Genomic DNA, 14,479 nt, shown 5'->3' on the forward strand with positions numbered 1-14,479 from the left:
TATGTTCCCTTTTTATAGATAGATAGATATAGAGATATAGATATAGAGATAGATAGATATTTTAGTTTGCAAGCATATAAGTTGTTTGCAGTGATGAAGGCAAAAGTTAAACAAAGAAAAATATGGTTATTGCATGCAGCAGAGTAGTTCAACCAATCCTTTCAAGGGTTTCACCTAGAAAGTGATAAAAATTGCAGTCGTCCTATATTTCAATCTGCAACTTCTTCTAGACACTTGTCAGATGGGTTGCAGCCTGAAAAAACAGATTGAGACGTGTCTCGACAATCGGAAGAGCAGCATCGTGAACAAACGTACCTGAATAGTTAATTCTTCCATGGAGCAGGGCTGTGACAGGAGATGAAAAAAAAATACAAAACTCCTCCTTGGCTGACTGAGCACAGTAGGCTTGTTTCTCCCAGGGTTCAGTCCTCCGTGCTCATTTTTGAACCTGCTCTGCGGGGTCCATCAGAAAGGTTTACAGCAGGGCACGGAGACTGAGCACACAGCAGGACTGCAGATTGAGGAAAAAAAATGTCTGTTTTGCTTAGTTAACCGAGGACCAGCCGGAGACACTAGCAATTGTGCTGTGAACCATTGGGGGTCTTATAGGTGAATACCTTTTTTTTTGTTTGTAGAGGTCTTATAGATGAATAGCTTTTTTTTTTTTTTTTTTTTTTTTTTTTTTGTTTTGTTTAAATATAAGACCACTTTGGGCCCATTTAGTAGACAACCATGTGAGAGAACTAGTTGCATTTGCTTCCAGGCATGACTAAAGGCCCTGTCACACACACAGAGATAAATCTGCGGCGGATCTGTGGTTGCTGTGAAATTGTGGACAATTAGTGCCAGGTTTGTGGCTGTGCACAAATGGAACAATATGTCCATGATTTCACTGCAACCACAGATCTGCCAAAGATTTATCTCTGTGTGTGACGGGGCCTTTAGAAGGCCTGTGCATGGCTGATTAGGGCAGCAGTTGTATTGCTCTAGACGTGACCTCTATGTTTTGTGTATAAATGAATTCCAGTCCTACCCTTTTAGCAATATATCCGGGGTTCTCATACCGGGTCTGTATAATGATTATATGCCAACATACTTTTATCATGATTTCTAGCAGTAATATAGATATTGTTGGCAGGATTCTTGTACTGTTCGTGAGATTCTTTGTTTTAATGTAAACTCGTATTTTATTAAATACCATTAGAACATTCTGGACTTTTGATCTGGCATGGCTGCAGTTATTATTTTTCTATGCCTGTTCACACACCATGTTAGGTAGGTTATATGTCGAGACTGAAAAGGGAAAAAAAGGGGACCTGTTTTGTCCGATTATGCTACCAACTTGCATCTATAGGGTTAATCTTCAAGTTATTAGTGTTCTGAAGGTTCCTGGCCGCTGTACAGAAGTGCAGCACTCGGGAGAAAATGAACTTTATCTCTCCAAAGAGCCACTGGCTTTCAGTCATGGTGACGTCCCAACGCGGCTTTAGTCATTGCTCGCTATACTATATGTGGCGGCTGTAAGCACACCCCGTAACTTTGAGTGACAGCCGGCTCTGTGCTGAATGCACCGCTGATCTTAAAAATATGGATTCCAGGATTGTATAAATTGTCTATTATCTGTAAGTTAAACAGCTATAAAGTAAAAGGGAAGATAAAGCATACCTAAATTGTTGAAATTTATAGATCTTATTTTCCTTAAGTTTAGTGAAACAATGGATGCAACTCGAACCAGACCTGACCCCAATTATGTGAGCTATCTTTATTGCTTGCTATATGTTTTCTATTCTCAGTTTTTCTGAGATCTTTCCAATATTTCCAATTAGGGAGCATGTCTCTGATTTGGGCTTTTTATGGCTTTAGCTGCCTGACCAGTTTATTTTAAAGTAATTTAGGTTATCTTTCAGTCCAATAGAAAAATAAAACCTCAAAATGAAGGATTGTATTTAGACTTTCTTCGGCGCTCCATTGGGAGACCCAGACGATTGGGTGTATAGCTACTGCCTCCGGAGGCCACACAAAGTATTACACTAAAAAGTGTAAGGCCCCTCCCCTTCTGCCTATACACCCCCCGTGGGATCACGGGCTGCTCAGTTTTCAAGCTTTGTGCGAAGGAGGTCAGACATCCACGCATAGCTCCACTGTTTTAGTCAGCAGCAGCTGCTGACTATGTCGGATGGAAGAAAAGAGGGCCCATACTAGGGCCCCCAGCATGCTCCCTTCTCACCCCACTCTTGTCGGCGGTGTTTGTTAAGGTTGAGGTACCCATTGCGGGTACGGAGGCTGGAGCCCACATGCTGCTTTCCTTCCCCATCCCCCTGAGGGCTCTGGTGAAGTGGGATCTTACCGGCCTCCAGGCTCTGAGGCCGGGCTCCATCCACAGACCCGGAGATCCTGCTGGAATGGAGCGGAGTATCGTCAGGGACAGGCCCTGCAACGTTAAGGTACTCTGTGTCCCCGTACAGTCTATGCACAGACACACTCCAGCGTTGCTGGGTGTGTTAGTGCGCCGGGGACAGTAGCGCTGCGCGCTTGGGCTTTACTCACTGCAGCTTAGCTGAGTGAGTTTATGTGTCGGGAACTACCGCGCCAGCCGCTGCTGGAGCTGCGGCGCGGCTGAGACTTGTGGTGCGCCGGGGACTTTCGCGCTGCCGTGCTTTTACGACGGCAGCGCTTATAAATCTAGTCCCCGGCTTTTGCGGCCTAGTTACGTTTCGTTCCCGCCCCCAACCCTGCCAGTCAGGGAAGGGGCGAGACGCTGTACAATGATCAGCGCCGAGGGCTGAAGTCTTATTTACATACTCCAGCCCTCTCACTGGGCACAGGGGGACGCCAGTTTCCCGCTCTTGTCTGGGGCACGCCCACGGCCCGCCCCTCTTCACAGGACGCCGGCAGCCATTCCTGCAGGCAATCTAAGCTGGAGAACGGACACAGGCTCTGGGAGACCCAGCAAAGGGATTCTGGCGACCACTTACCCGCTTATGCGGGCGGTAAGCAGCACCTTGGTGCTGACCCCACTATTGCCACAGTGTTTTTTTGTGTACTTTATCCTTGTACTTATATTTGCAAGACCATACACAGACACACGCCAGCATTGCTGGGCGTGTTAGTGCGCCGAGGACAACAGCGCTGCGCGCTTGGACTATACTCACTGCAGCTTAGCTGAGTGAGTTTATCTGTGGGAAACTGCCGCGCTGGAGGCTGCGGCGCGGCTGAGACTTGTGGCTGTACGGTCGCTTCTTGGCGATATACCCCTAGATAGCTCTGAGGAGACAACAGCATGTCGTCAGCATAGAGCAAGGGGGCCAAGGCACAGGCTTTCTATGCTGTCTGTACCGCACGTGAGGCTGTTTTACCGGCAGGTTCCACTAACCCCTAATGGGTAGAGTCTCTGCTAGTGGTGGCCCAGAGAGGGCCACCTGTGAAACTGTCCAGAGGACAGAGTTTGCAGTTTTTTTGCTGATAAAATGTCTTGGACTATGAACAAAATTCTAGCAACTTTGCAGTCCAGGGCGGTGACTCAGACCATGGGCATTGTTGAATCAAGGCTCCCCGGTCTCCCTCAGTTGGAACTAATCCGTGCTCCAAGGGGGTCCCATACATCCCAGACTGAAGGCTCTGACACGGACGACAGTCCCAGACAGCCTAAGCGAGCTCGCTGGGAGAGACCCTCGACTTCACACACTGGTCAGAGTCTCAGCGAGAGGATTCTCTGTATGATGAGGTAGCTGATCAGGTTTCTGATCCTGAGACCGCTTTCATTCTGGATGCTCCTAATGGGACGCCATGGTGAATGATCTCATAGCGCCCATCAATACACTGGTGGATATTTCTCCCTCAGCCCCTCCAGTGGAGGAGGCAGCTTCAGCAGGAGAAATTCCATTTCAGGTATCCCAAGCGTAAATTCAGTACTTTTTGGGCCTCTCTGACTCAGAGGAGCAGTCCAGAAACACTACGCTTATCCAGACAAGCTTTTCTCCGCCGCGCCATCCTCCATAGTTGCAGTGGAAGATGGGACTTCACTTAAAGATGCCATTGACAGACAGATGGACCTCTGGTTGAAATCTGTCTGTGAAGCTATCGGCGTGTCGTTTGCTCCGGCATTCGCAGCCGTATGGGCACTCCAAGCTATTTCAGCTGGTCTTGCGCAGATAGACACTGTCACACGTACATCTGTGCCGCAGGTGGCGTCCTTAACCTCGCATGCATTGCGACTTACGCTATTCATGCTGTCCTGGACTCTACGAGCCGTACGCCGGTGGCGTACGCCAACTCCGTGGTTTTGCGCAGACCCTTGGGGTTAAGGGAATGGAAGGCAGCTCCTGCTTCCAAAAAGGGCTTAACCAGTTTGCCATTATCTGGTGACAGACTGTTGGCTGAGCGATTGGATGAAATCATTAAACAGGCCAAGGGTAAGGATTCTTCCTTACACCAGCCCAGATCAAACAAAACCCAAGGAAGGACAGTCGACGTTTCGGTCCTTTCCAGGCTCGGGCTGGTCCCAATTTTCCTAGTCCAAAAGGACTCAAAAGGCTCAGAGGGGCTCAGACTCCTGGCGGGCTCAATCACGCCCAAAGAAGGCAGCCGGAGGAACCGCTACCAAGGCGGTTTCCTCATGACTTTCAGCCCTCTCTCTCCGCATCCGCGGTCGGTGGCAGACTCTCCCGCTTTGGCGGCATTTAGCTGCCACAGGTCAAAGACCGGTGGGTGAGAGACATTTTGTCTCACGTGTACAGGATAGAGTTTTGTTCTCGTCCTCCGGCTCGATTCTTCAGAACTTCCCCACCTCTCGACCGAGCCGATGCTCTTCTGCAGGCAGAAGGAGTGATAATCCCTGTTCCTCTTCAGGAACAAGGTCACGGTTTTTACTCCAATCTGGTTGTGGTGCCAAAAAAGGACGGCTCTTCCGTTCCGTTCTAGACCTAAAACTGCTCAAAAAGCAGTGTAAACCAGGCGGTTCCGGATGGAATCCCTCCGCTCCGTCATTGCCTCAAGGTCTCAAGGAGATTTCCTAGCATCAAGAGACATCAGGATGCTTATCTCCACGTGCCGATTGCTCCAGAGCACCAGCGTTTGCTGCGATTCGTTATAGAAGACGAGCATCTTCAGTTCGTAGACCTGCCCTTAGGTCTGGCGACAGCCCCACGGGTTTTCACCAAGGTCATGGCAGCAGTGGTAGCAGTCCTGCACTCTCAGGGTCACTCTGTGATCCCTTACTTGGACGATCTACTTGTCAAGGCACCCTCTCAAGAGGCATGCCAACGCAGCCTGAACGTTGCGCTGGAGACTCTCCAGAGTTTCGGGTGGATCATCAACTTTTCAAAGTTAAATCTGACACCGACCCAATCACTGACATATCTTGGCATAGAGTTTTATACTCTCTCAGCGATAGTGAAGCTTCCGCTGGACAAACAGCGTTCACTACAGACGGGGGTGCAGTCTCTCCTTCAAGGCCAGTCACACCCCTTAAGACGCCTCATGCACTTCCTAGCGAAGATGGTAGCAGCAATGGAGGCAGTCCCTTTCGCGCAGTTTCATCTGCGTCCACTTCAATGGGACATTCTCCGCCAAAGCGATGGGAAGTCGACGTCCCTAGACAGGAACGTCTCCCTTTCTCAGACGGTCAAGGACTCTCTTCAGTGGTGACTTCTTCCCACCTCATTGTCAAAAGGAAGGTCCTTCCTACCCCCATCCTGGACGGTGGTCACGACAGACGTGAGTCTGTCAGGGTGGAGAATAGTCTTTCTCCACCACAGGGCTCAGGGTACGTGGACTCAGCAGGAGTCCACCCTTCAGATCAATGTTCTGGAAATCTAAGCAGTGTATCTTGCCCTGCAAGCCTTCCAGCAGTGGCTGGAATGCAAACAGATCCGAGTTCAGTCGGACAACTCCACAGCGGTAGCATACATCAACCACCAAGGCAGAATACGCAGTCGGCAAGCCTCCCAAGAAGTCCGGCGGACTCTGATGTGGGTGGAAGACAGAGCATCCACCATATCCGCAGTTCACATCCCGGGCGTAGAAAACTGGGAAGCAGACTTCCTCAGTCGCCAGGGTATGGACGCAGGGGAATGGTCTCTGCACCCGGACGTGTTTCAGGAAATCTGGGGCCTTCGGGGGAGGCCGGACGTCGACCTAATGGCGTCTAGGCACAACACCAAGGTCACGAGTTTCATGGTGTGGTCTTACGATCAACGAGCTCTGGCGGCAGGCGCCTTAGTTCAGGATGGGTCGCAGTTCCAGCTACCCTATGTGTTTCCCCCTCTGGCACTGTTGCCCAGAGTGCTACGCAAGACCAGCTCCGATTGCCGCCGCGCCATCCTCGTCGCCCCAGACTGGCAGAGGAGGTCGTGGTACCCGGATCTGTGGCATCTCACGGTCGGCCAGCCGGGGGGCACTACCAGACCGGCCAAACTTACTGTCCCAAGGGCCGTTTTCCATCTGAATCCTACGGCCCTGAACCTGACTGGGTGGCCATTGAGTCCTGGATCCTAGCGTCTTCAGGATTATCTCATGACGTCATTGCCACCATGTGACGGGCTAGGAAGCCGACGTCTGCCAAGATCTACCACTGGACGTGGAAGATATTCTTACCTTAGGGCTCTGCTCAGGGAGTGTCTCCCTGGCCATTTGCATTGCCTACTTTTCTTTCCTTCCTGCAATCTGGTTGGGAAACAGGTTTGTTGCTCGGCTCCCTTAAAGGACAAGTTCCAGCGCTGTCAGTATTCTTTCAGAAGCGCCTAGCACGACTTCCTCAGGTACGCACGTTCCTGCAGGGGGTTTGTCACATTGTCCCTCCGTACTGAGGCCGTTAGACCCATGGGATCTGAACAGGGTACTAATTGCTCTCCAGAAGCCGCCCTTCGAGCCTCTGAGGGATGTTTCACTTTCTCGACTTTCACAGAAAGTGGCCTTTCTGGTAGCGGTCACGTCTCTTCGGAGAGTGTCCGAGCTAGCAGCGCGGTCATCCAAAGCTCCCTTCCTGGTGTTTCACCAAGACAAGGTAGTGCTGCGCCCGATTCCGGAGTTTCTCCCTAAGGTGGTATCCCCTTTTCATCACAATCAGGATATCTCCTTACCTTCCTTTTGTCCTTATCCATTTCATCGATATGAAATGGATTTGCATTGTTGGATCTGGTGAAGAGCACTCAGAATCTACATTTCCCGCACGGCGCCCCTGCGCCGATCGGATGCACTCTTTGTCCTTGTCACTGGTCAGCGCAAGGGGTCGCAGGCTGCCAAATCCACCCTGGCTCGATGGATCAAGGAACCAATCCTTGAAGCCTACCGTTCTGCTGGGCTTCCGGTTCCATCAGGGCTGAAGGCCCATTCTACCAGAGCCGTGGGTGCGTCCTGGGCATTACGGCACCAGGCTACGGCTCAGCAGGTGTGCCAGGCGGCTACCTGGGCGAGTCTGCACACCTTCACCAAGCGTTATCAGGTGCATGCCTACGCTTAGGCGGATGCCAGCCTAAGTAGAAGAGTCCTGCAGGCGGCGGTTGCCTCCATGTAGGGAAGGGCTGTTTTTACAGTCCAAACTTGAGGTATTAATTTACCCACCCAGGGACTGCTTTTGGACGTCCCAATCGTCTGGGTCTCCCAATGGAGCGCCGAAGAAGAAGGGAATTTTGTTACTTACCGTAAATTCCTTTTCTTCTAGCTCCAATTGGGAGACCCAGCACCCGCCCCTGTTTCCTTCGGGATTTTTGGTTTGTTCGGGTACACATGTTGTTCATGTTGAATGGTTTCAGTTCTCCGATGTTCCTTCGGATTGAATTTGTTTAACCAGTTATTGGCTTTCCTCCTTCTTGCTTTTGCACTAAAACTGAGCAGCCCGTGATCCCACGGGGGGTGTATAGGCAGAAGGGGAGGGGCCTTACACTTTTTAGTGTAATACTTTGTGTGGCCTCCGGAGGCAGTAGCTATACACCCAATCGTCTGGGTCTCCCAATTGGAGCTAGAAGAAAAGGAATTTACGGTAAGTAACAAAATTCCCTTCTTTTTCCCAATACATTATGAATAATTAGGTAAATGAAAACATTTCCTCATTGAGTGATAAAAACTTCTGTTAATAGGAGGAGGGTCAAGGTTGCCTAGGTCTTGCTCTCCACTGTCTCTCTATTTCAGTAGCTATGTGAGACTTCCTGCTTCTAAACTGGGAGATACTGTATGGGAGGAGACTGGTAGGGTGCCGCAAACAACACAGGAGAGTCTCCAACTTCAGTTTGGAGGAGAAAGATAAAAGCAGGAGTAGAAGGAAATCTTACATTCTTCTCTACATAGGTCAGCTGTTCCTGACTCTGTATAGTATGTAGCAAAAGACTCAGATTAACCCTTTACAAGCAGTTGTGTTCTATTTTAGCATATTAACCCTTTATAAACAGCCATTTTTTCCTCCTGCAGATTAACACTTAAGAAACAGCTGGGCTGCAGAATAAATGGGGACATCTTATTAAATGTCTGACATTCAATATGAACAGCATGCCCCTGCTTAGGATGTGTTGCTGCCTGAAATAGATGACATTGCTCATCTTAGATTACTTCTCAGAGAATCTCTTTAACCCCTTTACAACATTTGACGACAGCATACGTCATAGTCTGAAAGGGTTTCCTGCAGCATAAGGTAAACTTGCATCATGGCAATCATGTGGCACAGCAGTGGTACCTGCATGACCACGCCAGAATCTCGACTTAAGTGATAGCCAGGTAATGGTTGTCACAGCCAGGGATGCTCTCCGCACCACACTGGGCCATTTAACACCCCAAATGCCACTATCCATACTGATAGGGATTGCGTGCACTCTTCCACCCGATCAGCATCCCTGCAACTGCATCTCGAGGACCCAAAGGTTGTTATGGCAACCCAAGGTCATCATGACAACCTCTGGCTCTATCAGGTATAGTAGCCAGTTAGATCAGGCCAACAGCATGGTCTAAAAGGTGTTCTGTCAGTGTAACACTGACAGGTATAATGCATTCCAATGCATTACTCGTAGCAGTTTCTAGAGTGACAAAAGTTAGTCACATAGTGGGACTAAGTAAAAATGTTAAAATGGTAAAAATATACATCTAATAAATAAAAAAAAAATCACAAAATAAAGAATAATAAAATTAAGTAAAATATGATACCAATTTGTTTTGTTTTCTGGGAAAAACTATGCTTGTTCATCATACTGCCAAAAAAGTGAAATAAAGTGCAATCAAAAAGTTGATTGCACAGCTGATTGCACAGCACATAAAAAGTTCTCTTTCGTCTTATTGGGGGACACAGAACCATTGGACAGTTTTTGACTTGTGATTTCTTTGTCGCTCCATTGGGAGACCCAGACAATTGGGGTGTATAGCTTCTGCCTCCGGAGGCCACACAAAGTATTACACTTTAAAAAGTGTAACCCCTCCCCTCTGCCTATACACCCTCCCGTGCATCACGGGCTCATCAGTTTTATGCTTTGTGTAGAAGGAGGCACACATCCACTCATGCATCTCCATTTTAGTCAGCAGCAGCTGCTGATTTTATCGGTTGGAAGAAAAGAGGGCCCCCACAGGGCCCCCGGCATGCTCCCTTCTCACCCCACTAAGTCGGCGGTGCTGTTAAGGTTGAGGTACCCATTGCGGGTACAGAGGCTGGAGCTACATGCCGTTTTCCTTCACCATCCCTTAGAGGCTCTGGATGAAGTGGGATCCTAACCGGTCATCCATTCACTGGGACCGGGCTCCCTCCGCAGCCCCTGAGGGAATCTGCCGGACAGGAGTCTATTGTATCCTCAGGGACAGGCCCTGCATCAAAAGGTACTCTGTGTCCCCATGGGGACGGTGCATGGAGCGCTTGTTTCACAGACGCTGCAGCAGCTGCTGGTTTGTGAAGACCGGGACTTCCGCGCCGACCGCGCCTGTTTGTCGGCCGCGGTATTAAATCTAGTCCCCGGCTTCATTGCGGCCTAGTAGCATAACTCCCGCCCCCGGGCCTGCCAGTCAGGGGTAAGGGCGGGACGGTCGACCTGACGTCGGCAGTGAGGGCTGGAGCATACTTTAGGTGTCCTCCCCCCCCCTCACTGATCACTGTAGGGCCCCAGATTCCCGCACTTTAATAGTCGCCGCCCACGGCTCCCTCCTCCCCTGAGAGCTCCGGCAGCCATTTTTATACAACATTCTGCCGGTGGAGGATTTCAGGAACGAGCTCTGGGAGACCTAAGGCAGGGAATCTGGTGGACACACACTCCGCTTTGGGCGGTCGGTAAGCCACACCGGTCACCCGATGCTGGTCCCCGTAGGGTGCCGGAGTGTATATATATATATATATATATATATATATATATATATATATATATATATATATATATATATATATATATATATATATATATATATATATATATATATATATATATATATATATATATTTTCTCTGTTCGGCCGGGTTGTTTGCTTTTGGCTATATACCCTCAGTGATCACTCTCCTAGGAGACAACAGCATGTCGTCCACAAGGAGCAAGGGCGCTAAGGCAAAGGGTTTTTTTGCAACCTGTACCTCTTGTAGGGCTATGTTACCTGCGGGTTCCACCTACCCTCACTGTGAGCAATGCTCGACCCCTGTTGCACTTGCCCAGCCGGAGCCTCGGTCACTAGTGGGCCCCTCGGCTCAGGCAGACCCTCCTGCTTCCCCTGTCCAGGCGGCAGGGACAGAGTTGGCAGTTTTTGCTGAGAAACTCTCTGAGTCACTTTCACAATCCATGGCTCAGTCTATGGACAAATGGTCTGCCAAGCTACTAGAAGCCTTGCAGTCCAGACCGGTCCTTACACAGGCCCCGGGCACTGTTGGATCATCGCCTCCAGGCCCCTCTCGGTCTGCGCCGCAGCGTGCTCCCGGGGTGGGCCCTAGGTCTCACGCGGAGGACTCCTGCACGGACCACAGTCCCAGACCGGCTAAGCGGGCTCGCTGGGAATCTTCCCCGACTTCCTCACACTGCTCGGGGTCTCAGCTTGAGGACTCTCTGGAGGATGAGGCGGACGTCGCAGCTCAGGGCTCTGACCCTGACGTTGCTCTCAATCTTGATACACCTGAAGGGGACGCCATAGTAAATGACCTTATATCGTCCATCAACCAGGTGCTAGATCTCTCTCCCCCCAGCTCCATCTACAGAGGAGTCGGCTTCGCAGCAGGAGAAACACCAGTTTAGGTTTCCCAAACGTACACGGAGTGCGTTTTTTGATCACTCCAACTTCAGAGATGCTGTCCAGAAGCACAGAGCTTTTCCGGACAAGCGCTTTACTAAGCGCCTTAATGACACACGTTACCCCTTCCCCTCTGACGTAGTTAAGGGTTGGGCTCAATGTCCCAAGGTGGATCCTCCAGTCTCTAGACTGGCGGCTAGATCTGTGGTATCAGTTGCAGATGGCTCATCGCTCAAGGATGCCACTGACAGGCAGATAGAGCTCCTGGTGAAATCCATCTATGAAGCCACAGGTGCGTCTTTTGCCCCGGCCTTTGCAGCCGTGTGGGCACTCCAAGCTATCTCAGCTTGTTTGTCTGAGATTAATGCGGTGACACGTACCTCTGCTCCGCAAGTTGCGTCTTTGACTTCTCAGGCGTCGGCTTTTTCGTCCTACGCCATGAACGCCGTCCTGGACTCTGCTAGCCGTACAGCGGTAGCATCCGCTAATTCGGTGGCAGTCCGCAGAGCCATTTGGCTACGCGAATGGAAGGCAGACTCTGCTTCCAAGAAGTTCTTAACCGGTTTGCCGTTTGCTGGCGACCGATTGTTTGGCGAACGATTGGATGAAATTATTAAGGAATCCAAGGGAAAGGACTCGTCCTTACCCCAGTCCAAACCGAAGAGACCTCAGCAACGGAAAATACAACCGAGGTTTCGGTCCTTTCGGTCCTCAGCCAAGTCCCAATCCTCCTCGTCCAACAGGCCAGAGAAGGGCCAGAGGAACTCTTTTGCGTGGCGGTCTAAGGCACGCCCCCAGAAAAAAAAAAAAAACCCGCCGGAGGCACTGCCTCCAAGGCGGCCTCCTCATGACTCTCGGCATCCCCTAGCCGCATCCTCGGTCGGTGGCAGGCTCTCCCGCTTTTGCGACGCCTGGTGGCCACATGTCCAAGACCGATGGGTGAGAGACATTCTGTCTCACGGTTACAGGATAGAGTTCAGCTCTCGTCCCCCGACTCGTTTCTTCAGAACATCTCCGCCCCCCGAGCGAGCCGATGCACTTTTTCAGGCGGTGAACACTCTGGAGACAGAAGGAGTTGTGATCCCTGTTCCCCTCCAGGAACATGGTCGCGGCTTTTACTCCAACTTGTTTGTGGTGCCAAAGAAGGACGGCTCGTTCCGTCCCGTTCTGGACCTCAAACTGCTCAACAGACATGTGAGCACCAGACGGTTTCGGATGGAATCTCTCCGCTCTGTCATCGCTTCGATGTCACAAGGAGACTTCCTAGCATCGATCGACATCAAGGATGCTTATCTCCATGTGCCGATCGCACCCGAACATCAACGTTTTTTGCGTTTCGCCATCGGGGACGAACACCTTCAGTTCGTGGCATTGCCTTTCGGCCTGGCGACAGCCCCACGGGTTTTCACCAAGGTCATGGCATCTGTTGTGGCGGTCCTACACTCTCAGGGCCACTCGGTGATTCCCTACTTAGACGATCTTCTGGTCAGGGCACCCTCTCAGATGGAGTGTCAAAACAGCCTTTCCGTCGCTCTGGCGACTCTCCAGAAGTTCGGGTGGATCATCAACTTCCCAAAATCCAAGTTGACACCGACCCAATCACTGACGTACCTTGGGATGGAGTTTCATACTCAGTCAGCAGTAGTCATGCTACCGCTGGACAAGCAGCTTTCGCTGCAGGCAGGGGTGCAATCTCTTCTTCGGGGTCAGTCGCACCCCTTGAGGCGCCTCATGCACTTCCTGGGGAAGATGGTGGCAGCGATGGAGGCAGTGCCCTTCGCGCAATTCCATCTGCAGCCACTCCAGTGGGACATTCTCCGCAAATGGGACAGGAGGTCGACTTCACTCGACAGGAACGTCTCTCTTTCCCTTGCAACCAAGACGTCACTTCAGTGGTGGCTCCTTCCCAACTCTCTATCGCAGGGAAAATCCTTTCTACACCTGGGCTATGGTCACGACGGACGCGAGCCTGTCAGGGTGGGGGGCGGTTTTTCTCCACCACAGGGCTCAGGGAACCTGGACTCCGATAGAGTCATCCCTTCAGATCAATATTCTGGAGATAAGGGCAGTGTATCTAGCCATATTGGCCTTTCATCGGTGGCTGGAGGGCAGGCAGATCCGGATTCAGTCGGACAACGCCACTGCCGTCGCATACATCAACCACCAAGGCGGCACTCGCAGTCGCCAAGCCTTCCAGGAAGTCCGATGAATTCTGTAGTGGGTGGAAGCCACAGCTTCCACCATTTCCGCAGTTCACATCCCGGGCGTAGAAAACTGGGAAGCAGATTTTCTCAGCCGACAGGGCATGGACGCGGGGGAATGGTCTCTCCACCCAGACGTATTTCGAGAGATCTGTCGCCACTGGGGAACGCCGGACGTCGATCTCATGGCGTCACGGCACAACAACAAAGTCCCGGCATTCATGGCCCGGTCTCAAGATCACAGAGCTCTGGCGGCGGACGCATTAGTTCAGGGTTGCTCGCAGTTTCGACTGCCCTATGTATTTCCTCCTCTGGCGATGCTGCCCAGAGTGTGCGCAAGATCAGGTCCGACTGTCGTCGCGCCATTCTCGTCGCCCCAGATTGGCCGAGGCGGTCGTGGTACCCGGATCTGTGGCATCTCACGGTGGGTCAACCGTGGGCGCTCCCAGACCGCCCAGACTTGCTGTCTCAAGGGCCGTTTTTCCATCTGCATTCTGTGGCCCTCAACCTGACTGTGTGGCCATTGAGTCCTGGCTCCTAGCGTCCTCAGGGTTATCTCAAGATGGCTGGAACCCTGGGATCTTAACAGGGTGCTAACGGCTCTCCAGAAACCACCTTTCGAGCCGCTGCGGGATGTCTCTTTATCACGTCTTTCGCAGAAGGTGGCATTTTCTAGTGGCAGCGCTGTCATGCAAAGCCCCCTTCCTGGTTTTTCACCAGGATAAGGTGGTTCTGCGTCCGGTCCCGGAATTTCTCCCTAAGGTGGTATCCCCTTTTTCATCTCAATCAGGATATCTCCTTACCTTCATTTTGCCCTCATCCAGTTCACCAATGGGAAAAGGATTTGCACTCGTTAGATCTGGTGAGAGCTCTCCGGCTCTACGTGTCTCGAACGGCGCCCCTGCGCCGTTCAGATGCGCTCTTTGTCCTTGTCGCTGGCCAGCGTAAGGGTTCGCAGGCTTCCAAGTCAACCTTGGCTCGGTGGATCAAGGAACCGATTCTTGAAGCCTACCGTTCTTCTGGGCTTCCGCTTCCTTTGGGGCTGAAAGCCCATTCTACCAGAGCCGTGGGTGCGTCCTGGGCATTGCGGCACCGGGCTACGGCTC

General features: G+C 51.3%; 1 protein-coding gene across 1 annotated transcript in view; it reads left to right on the forward strand.

Annotated features, from left to right (window-relative positions):
* CEP120 (centrosomal protein 120) overlaps positions 1–14,479 on the forward strand; it is a 167,634-nt gene that overhangs the window by 63,577 nt on the left and 89,578 nt on the right. The window lies entirely within an intron of this gene.

Source organism: Anomaloglossus baeobatrachus, chromosome 1, assembly GCF_048569485.1.
Source record: "Anomaloglossus baeobatrachus isolate aAnoBae1 chromosome 1, aAnoBae1.hap1, whole genome shotgun sequence".
NCBI lineage: Eukaryota > Metazoa > Chordata > Amphibia > Anura > Aromobatidae > Anomaloglossus > Anomaloglossus baeobatrachus.